The sequence below is a fragment of the Stomoxys calcitrans genome, chromosome 1 (genome assembly GCF_963082655.1).
Source record: "Stomoxys calcitrans chromosome 1, idStoCalc2.1, whole genome shotgun sequence".
NCBI lineage: Eukaryota > Metazoa > Arthropoda > Insecta > Diptera > Muscidae > Stomoxys > Stomoxys calcitrans.
The window spans coordinates 107,543,467-107,555,721 of NC_081552.1; positions in this window are offsets into that span (position 1 = coordinate 107,543,467).

Sequence of the window (12,255 nt, forward strand, 5' to 3'; positions counted from 1 at the left end):
GATAAAATTTTTCGTAATTTCAAAACAATTCATGAATTATACATTTTCTGTAACTTAATGCAGTACGAACATAATTACACAAATTTTCCCAGCTAATTAGCTCTCCGTCTTCTAATTGACTCTTTCCTAAATATCTAATCCTTAATTCTCTTATAATTGGGCATATTGCAATGAAATGTTGAAAAGTTTCATTTTGCTCTGTGTTACATAAGGAACACTGTATACTGGCCGCTCGGTTTAAAGAGTTGGCATTTGAATTTTATCCAGATTATAGAAATCTTTCATGTAATCAACGCCAACATTGTAATTCAAAAATCTGTAGTAAAGGGTTTCGCAAATAATTTCGTAAGAAAAACCAGTGTCTTAAAGATAAAAAATGAGATACAATTTAATTGAAGTAATTGAGATTCAAATTAAGTTTGTCTGTTTTCTCTTTCTTTTTTCGGTCTTAAAATTTATATTGCGCTTATGAAACAAGTCGTACTAAAGAACCCTTTTCAAATTGAGATGTGTGCTTTACAACTTACTCTAGTTGGAATGGTTGTAGAGCATCATGATCCATTTGACATCTCCCGCTGATGATTTTTCTTGTTCGAAAATGAAATCGTGATACGGGAAACCAGTCAAATGCTTCAAGCAACAACACCCTTTTGCTGACTTTAAAATGTTTTAATACCCACCACCGAAGGATGGGGGTATACTCATTTTGTCATTCCGTTTGCAACACATCGAAATATCCATTTCCGACGCTATAAAGAATATATATTCTTGATCAGCGCAAAAATCTAAGACGATCTAGATATGTCCGTCCGTTTGTCCGTCTTTCTGTTGAAATAACGCTACAGTTTTTAAAAATATTGAATTGAATAAAATTAAGCTGAAACTTTGCAAAGATTCTTTTTTGTGTCCATAAGCAGGTTAAGTTCGAAGATGGGCTATAACGGACAATATCTTGATATAGCCCCCATATAGCCCGATCCGCCGATTTAGTGTCTTAGACCCATAAAAACCACATTTATTATCCGATTTAGCTGAAATTTGGGACAGTGAGTTGGGTTAGGCCCTTCAACATCCTTCGTCAATTTGGCCCAGATCGGTCTAGATTTGGATATTGCTGCCTTATAGACTGATTTGGACAGTGGGTTGTCCTAGGCCCTTCGACATCTTTCTTCAATTTGGCCCTGATCGGATAAGATTTGGATATATCTGCCTTATAGACCGATCTCTCAATTTTAAGGTTTTGGGCGCATAAAAGGCGCATTCATTGTCCGATGTCGAAATTTGGGACATTGTGTTAAGTTAACCTCCTTGACATACTTCTGCAATGTGACACAGATCGGTCCAGATTTGGATATAACTGCCATATAGATCGATCTCTCGGTTTTAGGTTTTGGGGCCATAAAATTCGCATTTATTGTCCGATGCCGCCGAAATTTGGGACAGTGAATTGTGTTAGGCCCTTCGACAGCCTTCTTCAATTTGACTCAGATCGGTCCAGATTTGGATATAGCTGCCTTTTAGACCGATCTCTCGATTTTAAGTCTTGGCCCCATAAAAGGCGCATTTATAATCCGATTTCACTGAAATTTTACGCAGTAACTTATGTTAGGCTTTTCAACATCCATATTGTATGTAGTTCAGGTCGGTTTATTTATAGATATAGCACTAAAAAGATCAATGTTTTGTTATACACAATTGAACAATGACTTGTACTTATTAGTATTTGGTCCAAATCGGAACATATTTCGATATAACTGTTATGGGACAATTTTGAAGAAAGGTGGTTTACATATATACCCGAGATGGTGGGTATCCAAAGTTCGGCCTGGCAGAACTTAACGCCTTTTTACTTGTTACTTGTTTGCTATACTATTCTGTGAATAGAAAGTATTAAACAATGGTCTACGGCCGGACAATATCCTGCAATGGAATCTCATTAAATTTGAGTTTAGATAGATTTTGAGGTTGATTATAGGGCAATACACATAACAATATTTGTAAAAAGTATATTATATAATCTTATATTTTATAATTCAATAATATAAATGTAGTTCAAAATAAATGAATTCGTGCAATTTCAAACGCCGAAGGTGCCAGTTTGTATCCAAGCAAGCTATTTTGAGCGACTGGGTTTGCAACAGTTCCAGGTATCAAACCCGGAAGTATAATCTTTTATAAATTTTAAATCCCAAGATAATATTAATTTTAGCGTTTTTGTAAAAGATTGGATCGGCTAATGTTAAATTCTCGTAATTTGTTGAGCCACGGTTGCTTCAAGAAGTTCAAGTCATCAGAGATTCTGGATTTTACACGGAATATAGTAGCAACAGTAGGCCTCTATCGCAGAGAAAACAAGTAAAAGCGTGCTAAGTTCGGCCGGGCCGAATCTTATATACCCTCCACCATGGATCGCATTTGTCGAGTTCTTTTCAAGGCATCTCTTCATAGGCAAAAAAGGATATAAGAAAAGATTTGCTCTGCTATTAGAGCGATATCAAGATATTGTCCGGCTTGGACCACAATTATATTATATGTTGGAGACCTGTGTAAAATGTCAGCCAATTCGAATAAGAATTGCGTCCTTTGGGGCCTCAAGAAGTAAAATAGAGAGATCGATTTATATGGGCGCTGTATCGGGCTAAAGACAGATTCAGACCATAATAAATAAGTATGTTGATGGTCATGAGAGGATCCGTCGTACAAAATCGGCAAATTCAGGCAAATCGGATAAGAATTGCGCCCTCTAGAGGCTCAAAAAGTCAAGTCCCCAGATCGGTTTATATGGCAGCTATATCAGGTTATGAACCGATTTGAACCAAAAACGTCGTGCAAAATTTCATTCCAACCGGATAAGAATCGCGCAGTTTAGAGGCTCAAGAAGTCAAGACCCAAGATCGGTTTATATGGCAGCTCTATCATGTTATGGACCGATTTGAACCATACTTGGCACAGTTGTTGGATATCATAATAAAACAAGTCGTGCAAAATGTCATTCCAATCGGATAAGAATCGCGCACTCTAGAGGCTCGAGAAGTCAAGACCCAAGATCGGTTAATATGGCAGCTATATCAAAACATGGACCGATATGGCCCATTTACAATACTAACTGACCTACACTAATAAGAAGTATTTGTGCAAAACTTCAAGCGTCTAGCTTTACTCCTTCGGAAGTTAGCGTGCTTTCGACAGACAGACGGACGGACGGACAGACGGACGGTCGGACAGACGTACAGACGTCACGACGATCAAGAATATATGTACTTTATGGGGTCTCAGACGAATATTTCGAGTAGTTACAAACAGAATGACGTCCTATAGTGGAGGGTATAAAAAGGCACAGATGCTGGGTGCCGACTTCTTCCACTTCAAAGCCATATTTGGTTATCATTTAAGAGGCAATCGAACTAGTAGGTTGACAGGGATTTATCAAAGCGCTTACATTTATCCATTCTTCATTAGTTTTGATTTGGCTTGCTGCCGTCGTATGTAAAGTTTTGATACGTTGAAAAACAGTTGCCAAATTAACGGCAGATTCATTATTGGAAGTTTTTCTTATAGGGGACAGTTCGTGGAGCATCGAATGGTGTTTTTGGCCACATCGAAAACATCTCTTGCTATTCTTGCATTTGTCCAATCGATGTGTAAGGGCGAAACAATTTTCCCAATAGCGATATCTTCGTGTGATGTCATATCGTTGAGAAACTGTCATAGATCTAAACTTGTAGCATGCTCTAAGAGGGTGGTTAAAACCACAGATTCGACAGTCACCTTGGTTTCTTCCCAAGTGATTTTTGATAGAATCCTTGTCTTCTGGTGGAGGGTAATTTTTATACCCTCCACCATTGGATGGTGGTATATTAATTTCGTCATTCTGTTTGTAACTCCTCGAAATATTCGTCTAAGACTCCATAAAGTATATATTTTCTTGATCGTCATGACATTTTAAGTCGAACCAGCCATGTCCGTCCGTCTGCCTTTCGAAAGCACGCAAACTTTCGAAGGAGTAAAGCTAGCCGCTTGAAATTTTGCACGAATACTTCTTATTAGTGTAGGTCGGTCGGGATTACAAATGGGCTATTTCGGTCCACGTTTTGATTTAGACGCCATATAAACCGATCTGGGATCTTGACTTCTTGAGCCGCTAGAGGGAGAAATTCTTATCCGATTTGGCTGAAATATTGCATGATGTGTTTTGTTATGATTTCCAACAACTGTATAAGAATGGTTCAAATCGGTCCATAACCTGATATAGCGGCCATATAAATCGATCTTGGGTTTTGACTTCTTGGGCCACTAGAGGGCGCAATTTTTATCCGATTTAGCTGAAATTTTGCATGAGGTGTTTTGTTATAACTTTCAACAACTGTGGTAAGAATAGTTCAAATCGGTGCATAACCTGATATAGCTGCCATATAAACCAAAATGGATTTTGAATTCTTGAGCCTCTAAAGGGCGCAAGTATTGCCCGATTTCGGTGATATTTTGTACAACGGCTTCTCTAATGACCTTTAACATACGTGTCGAATATGGCATGAATCGGTTTATTGCCTTATACAGCTCCACTATAAACCGATCTCCCTATTTTACTTTTTCAGCCCCTAAAGTGGGCAATTCTCACTAGATTTGGCTGAAATTTTAAAAAATGACTTCTACTATGGTCTCCAATATTCAGTTCAATTATGGTCCGAAATGAACCATTACTTGATATTGTTCCAATTACATAGCAGTTCTTTCCTTTTATCCTTTGTTTGCCTAAAAAGAGATACCGTGCCAGAGCTCGACAAATGCGTACCAATGTGGAGGGTATATAAGATTCGGCCCGGACGAATTTAGCACGCTTTTACTTGTTGGGTCTCAATTTGACACGGCGAGCAGTCTTTGGGCATTCTGTAAATGGAGTTAAAAATTGCACAATAAAAAATTAGAAACATCAACAGTTTTTAGTTGTTATCTACTGGCAAAACTACTAATTTTACAATGGGCAGCGTTATGACGTCCTTAGTTGTCGCAATGTCAATGACTTAAATGCGGAAGTCGCTTCCGTGATACAATTTTTGTACGCGTCGTAATTTCTATTGTGTTGGGGGCAAGTTTTATTGCCGAACGAGTACTAAATCGCCTTGACTTATGTCACGCTGAGGGTGCTGCCATTTGTATCGACGATATAGCTCCTTGAGGTGTTCGTCCCTTCATCTGTGGAAGAGATGTTGTAATTTTTGCTATCAATTCAAAAGAACAATAGGACGATCGGATAAGTGGGGCTCAGGTGGAGCTAATAATGCGGCCCCAATATCAAAGTGTCCTGGGGTAAGGGCTGTCATATCACATGGGCCTTCACTTTGAGGGCTTATAGGGCGACAATTCAAGAAAGATTGAACTGTCAATAATAAATTGCCGAAATCTTCTAGGGTGAATTTCAATCTTTTGCTTCCTTCTTCAAGTTGGCCTTGAAGGTCTTTACGCCCGCTTCCCAGAGACCACTCATATGGGGAGCCCCTTGGGTTATGAATCGCCATTCAAAGCCCTATTCGACATGAGTGGTGGTCAAAGGCGATGCTACAGAGTTTATCACATCCTGGGCCCGTAGTGATAATATGCGGGAGGCACCTACAAAATTGTGCAGTTGTCAGAAACGAGGGCAGCCGCGACGGAAAATAAAACGATCAAATAAGCAAAAAACATAGGGGTCGACATATTGCTGGTCGCTTCTAAGTGGAAAGCCTTTGTTGCGAAGCAAACAAAGACTACCACGTCTCCTTTAGTAAGAAGATATCTTCGGCTAGTATAAGACTTAATCTCAAAGGCCCAGCAAAATCTACGTTGTCGAAAATGGTCGATCGAGCTTCTCTGATGGCAAGGCTGCCATGTAGCTGAGCTTGTTTCTGTTTGAATAGAGTGCAGATAGCGCAAGAGTTAATAATAGTCTGGACTAAGTTTTTAAGTTTTGGCACCCAATATATTATCGTATTAAACGCATGACCAGTTGGTTTTGTCCATGAATGGACAGGCGATGTGTGAACTCAATTAGTAAACGACTAAATCGAGCACAATTACCCTAGGAAACTTTTCTTCAAAAGCCAATACTAGAGAGTTCATCAAATACCTATTGACTCTCATAATTCCGTTGGAGTCGATAAAGGGGTTTAAATACATCAGTTTGCTGTCTCTGTTAATAGGGTCCCCAAGTTATAGCCTCTGATATTCGGGGGAAAAATATCTCTTTAGACATAGCAAAATCAATCTTTGTCTTACGAAATTTAGTTCAGCTGCAGTGAAATCTATTGAATTGAATTTATAGATGGTTTTGAAATTAGGGTGAATATTAAAGAAAAAACGAAAAATTTAAGAAATTATTCGTAGGGATTCAGTGCAGCTCTAAAATGGTTCCAAAATATCAGGTGACTGCAGATTAACAGTGAATAATTTCATCGGTCTTCGTTCCCCGTCAGTTTCCAAATCAGACTTGGATCCGAAATTGGGCCAACTTGTAGCTCTTAGTTGGAGCCATAGAGAACCATTCTACCACAAATCGTGATCTTTCAAAAGTTCCGCAGGTGTGCTTCTGCTGGCCACGTCTGCTGGGTTGTTTTTCGATACAACATAATTCCTTGAGCCTCATCGGTTGTCTTTAGGCGTAAATATTACGAACAACGTTGTTCAGACGGGGATTATTTATGTAAATCGCCGTGAATAGGTCGCGAAAGGAAGGCCGCGACACATAATCTCCGCCAAAGACATCAGTGTCGCATGGTGGGAGTTGGATAGAAGTAGCTCTTTGTCCTATAAAATCAGTGGGGTCATCATTGGATCCAGAAGGTGCCGGGGTTCCAACTGATGGATTCTTATTTTCACGTTTCGACTCTAAAAATCTAGAAATGCAACCCTGCAAACCAAACAAATACCACAAAAACAACTCGCAAAAGTTAAAGAATTTTCGACTTTGACAACTGAAATCGAGCGTCATTCTGTGTTGCCGTACATGAAGTAGTGTTTTAAGGCGTTAAAGTTAACAAGTAAATGTGTGTTTTTACTTTCTAACAATTGTGCCAAGTGAAGTTTAAATTGGTCTATAACCTGATATAGAACCCATATAAACCGATCTCCCGATTTGATTTCTTAAGTAGTTAAAATTTTTGTCCGAATTGGCTGAAATTTTGCATGTGGTGTTCTGTTACGACTTCCAACAACTGTGTCAAATACGGTCCAAATCAGTCTATAACCCATGTAATCCTGTTTCTTGATTATCCTTGTTCGGTTCCTAGAAGCTTTAATTTTTGCTGGTTTGACAGAAGTTTGGTATATAGAATAAAATTATGCCCTTCAACTAAATTTATTTTGTATAGATTTTAAGCAGACTCAATGGTGGTGGGTTCCCAAAATTCGGTCCGGCCGAACATAGGGCGCTTTTACTTATTTCTTTTCACTTTCATTATTTTGGAGCAGATGTCTTTTAAGTCATACTTTACAATTCCATCTCTATCCTTCAGCCCTGTTCAAAGTTCACCCATTTCGTACATTTTTGTATTATTTTTAGGACCTAAATGTGCAAAATTTCCAAAAATTTATATAGTTACCCATAAGGTCACCAAAGTGTACTTAAGTTTTAAAATTCAGAGCTTTAGATCAGTTTGCAAAGAAGGTTCAAAATTCCTATTTCTTCCTCTTCCACACAGTGGAAGAAACGGGGAATTTAGCACGTCATAATTCAAATTTCACAGTAGAGAAATGTTTTTTCGATATTACAGATTACTAAAAACCACTGACTTCGAAACTAGTAGTTTTTGTTATTTTATGTACACTTTAAATTTACAGTGAGCTTTCAAACTTAAATTATATTTTAAAGGCGAACATGTGTATTTTTGGTACATTTTATGTTGTGTGGTACAAGTTAAATAAATAGCAAATAAAAGCGTGCTAGAGCTCTGAATTTTGAAACTTAAGTACGCTTTGCCGACTTTATGGGTAACTATATAAGTTTTTGGAAATGTTGCACATTTAGCTCTTAAAAATAATACCAAAAATTTACGTACTGGGTGAACTTTAAACAGGGCTGAAGGAACGATATCGAATTTTGAAGTTTGAATTAAAAGACATCAGCTACAAAATAATGAAAGTGAAAAGAAACAAGTAAAAGCGCGCTATGTTAGGACGGGCCGAGTCTTTTATACCCTCCACCATGGATCGCATTTGTCAAGTTCTTTAAATGACTTTTTTGAGTAGAAAAACACCACCTCCGAAATTTCAGACAAATCTAGTTATAATTGCCCCTTCCAGAGGCTCAAACTGGGAGATCGGATTATATGGCGGCTATATGAGGTTATATACCGATGTAGACCATACTTAGAACAGTTGTTGGAAGTCATACTAAAACGACATATGCTGAATTTCAACCATATTGGATTAGAATTTCGCCCTCTAGAAGCCCAAGAAATCTTGTCGGAAGATCGGTTTATTTGGCAGCTATATCAGGATATGGACTGATGTAGATTACACTTAGCACAAATGTTGAAAGTCATACCAGAACACTTCATGCAAAATTTCAGCCAAATCGGATAAAAATTGCGCCCTCTAGAAGCTCTAGAAGTCAAGACCCAAAGTCGGTTTATATAGGAGCTATCTCAAAACATGGACCTATTTGGCCCATTTACAATCCCAACCGACCTTCACTAATAAGCAGTATTTTTGCAAAATTTCAAGCGGCTAGCTTTACTCCTTCGATAGTTACCGTGCTTTCGACACACAGACGGACGGACGGACATGGGTAGATAGACTTAAAATGTCATGACGATCAAGAATATATGTATAATCTTTATGGGGTCTTAGACGCATATTTCGATGTGTTACAGAATGACGAAATTAGTATACCCCCCATCCTATGGTGGAGGGTTTAAAAATTGTTTTACTTTTGCGCATTGCTTTTGTGGGATTTTTTTACGGAGTTGCATTTTCCAACGCGACACTCAAAAACTGTCACATACGTTTTATAAGCCTCCCTGTTGTTCATTTTCGCACTGACCAAGTCTGATGATGATGTTGATGCCCCTGCAGAATCGTCAGGTTCTGCCAAAATTGGTTTTCTCTTCATAAAATTCTGGCATTTCAATTTACAAGCCGCCCAATGTGACTTAAGCTCATTGCTTTCAACTTCCAATGTGAAGATGGTTTGCACCTCAGACGGCATGGAAGCAAAATCAGCCAGAAATTGAGTTATCTCATCTGCTGATCTAATAAATCTCGTGAGCATTATGGTGTTCTAATTTAACCCGAATCCGACCAAGAGCAGATTCAAAATCACTGGCCGAATGTAATTTGACAAAAATATGTAGTTATATTATCACAAAAAAATTGTACAGAGATATGTTCTTGCTAAGCTGTAATATATCGAAATTTTAACGAGTAAAATCTTAAGGACGTAACTGCTTCACAACAATCGCATGCAATAAAAACTGAGAGAAATGTTAAAATATCAAAGATTCCAACAGGAGAAGGCGTATACGTATATTGAATCGACTTGTAACGAGCTCCAACAAGTGTTGCCTTATAGAACAAAAACAAATTCCGCGGCTAATCTCATATGTCTGTCAAACGACGAATTCAACTCATTAGAATGTATGTTCGTATGAACACCCACGAGTTCAAATTACATTACATGAGACCAGCTTAAACTCATTGTTTAACGTATAAGAAAATATGATCATTCCAAGAGAGTCTATACGTATTATGTATACATATTTATACAATAATATACATGGGTGTGCTATAAATGCTACAAATTACTACAAACACAAAAAAACGGGATTCTGGGAATTTTCAAGGTTATGGAATGGAATCAAGGTTTTATCAGCATTCAAATTTCCACTGAGTCAAAACGCTGCGACAACAACAAAAACATACCACCTTAATTTAGGGCTCTCTGTTATTAAACCAATAGACCGAATGGATTTTTATTTAGGGTTTTGCAAATTTGATAATAGGTTTTTGCAATATTATAACCAATGGCTCAAATTTATGGGTTTAACACAAGTTTGTCTTCCAAGCACTAGAATATCCCGGGTTGAAGGGCCATATAATGGGGTGTGGACTGTTTTTGTAGGTTGTCACAACCAAGGCGGGTACCTCCAAGAAGTATTTGATATAAAAACACAAAGTAAAATTCCAAATTAAGGTTTATTACAAAACTTGTTGTTGGTAGCAAAAAAGGGGTTGACGACGTGTATCACCTTTCGAGTTCTATTGAAAGACTGACTGTCTGTTTTTTATGTCATCTTTAGCTAAGGCCAGTGGAGACTTTGAGCGAATTGGGTGGTAATGATAGAGAGAGAGAAAAACATAAACATAATCTATCAAAAAGAGATGAGGTCTTTATCACTCCATCTGTCAATTATTGTCGTGCACACTGGTTCTCATTCTCTGCCATTCAGCTCTTTTATTTTGATCCTTAAAATCTTTTCGCAAAAAACTCAAAAAAATAACAATAATAAGCAAATGGTAAGGAAGACTCGAAATGAAAGATTCAAAAATATGACTTAAAAAAATCGATGGCAATAAGGAATAAGGAAAATAAGGAATTAAAGTTCTTTTGAATGCTGAAAGGCTTACAGCAATATTTTTTAAGTTTTTTGTTTACTAGTACTTTTGTAACGTTCAATTAGTATCTGGGAGTTTCTGATATTAGTTAGAAAGTTGTCAGGTTATTTTGACCATATTTTCCACGTCTGTTGGAAGTCAGAGCAAAACTTTACCTGCAAAACTTCAGCCAAATCAAGATCCGAGATCGGCCTATATTTCAGCTATATTAGGTTATAAACCGATTTCAATCATTGTTTAAGTTCAAACGATTGGCTTGATCCTTTTCTTGTTACATAGCTGGATGTAGATGGAGGAGCTCTTATAGTTTTCCTACAACCTGCTATGGAGCTTGTTCGCTAGCTCGGATCGTTGGGGAATTTTCCCCATTCGCGGAAAAATAACAATAATAAGCAAATGGTAAGGAAGACTCGAAATGAAAGATTCAAAAATATGACTTAAAAAAATCGATGGCAATAAGGAATAAGGAAAATAAGGAATTAAAGTTCTTTTGAATGCTGAAAGGCTTACAGCAATATTTTTTAAGTTTTTTGTTTACTAGTACTTTTGTAACGTTCAATTAGTATCTGGGAGTTTCTGATATTAGTTAGAAAGTTGTCAGGTTATTTTGACCATATTTTCCACGTCTGTTGGAAGTCAGAGCAAAACTTTACCTGCAAAACTTCAGCCAAATCAAGATCCGAGATCGGCCTATATTTCAGCTATATTAGGTTATAAACCGATTTCAATCATTGTTTAAGTTCAAACGATTGGCTTGATCCTTTTCTTGTTACATAGCTGGATGTAGATGGAGGAGCTCTTATAGTTTTCCTACAACCTGCTATGGAGCTTGTTCGCTAGCTCGGATCGTTGGGGAATTTTCCCCATTCGCGGAAATTCCTCTACAACCTCTCCTTGGCCTCGGTCGCTCAGCCGGACTGTAGAAAGATTTATTAAGAGCACTTTCTCTTACTACAACTCTCTAAGAAGCATGTTCGCCTAGTTCGGATGTGAGAAAGATTTCGAATATCGAAACGACGTCTCGATGCAACTTCAGTGCATTTTCCCAAAACACTCGAGACTTAGCTCACACCGCAGACATCGCGCATCTCTTTTACGTAACTATCGCCTGTGTTAAAATATCACACACTAATAAACACAACACTTTGTTTAAAGAAAAAACATAATCATCGGTGTTTTATCTGTTTTTAAATCTCTTTTACATATACCCGCATCCTAACATTTGGTCACTTCGAACCGGATCTGTTTCTAGTGATTAATTTGTTTTTTGTTGCTTCTTTTAAGATCAACGCATCGCGTCTCACCTTCCATATCCATCAGCAATCATCTTTGCCATCATACTTCACATCATCTCATCAACATCAACTATCGAAAAACAGGTACGTAAAATCAGTTTCTTTAAAAAGTGACCATTTCGCGTTGTGTTGTTCTTTTTATAAAAGAGAACAAAAGTGCCATATTTTTATTAATACTGGTCGCCTTTTGATATCCTCTATCGCGTGTGCCGTTGAAACAATACTTTGAAAATACAGTCCATTCTTCAATCAAATCGCTTCAAATACTATACGAAATTCCTGCATAAATAATATCGGGTATCTGTGCAAAGAATCTTTGCCTTTTGTGAAAATTTAGTTGGCTTATTTGCCTTAATAAATACTCATTTTCGCG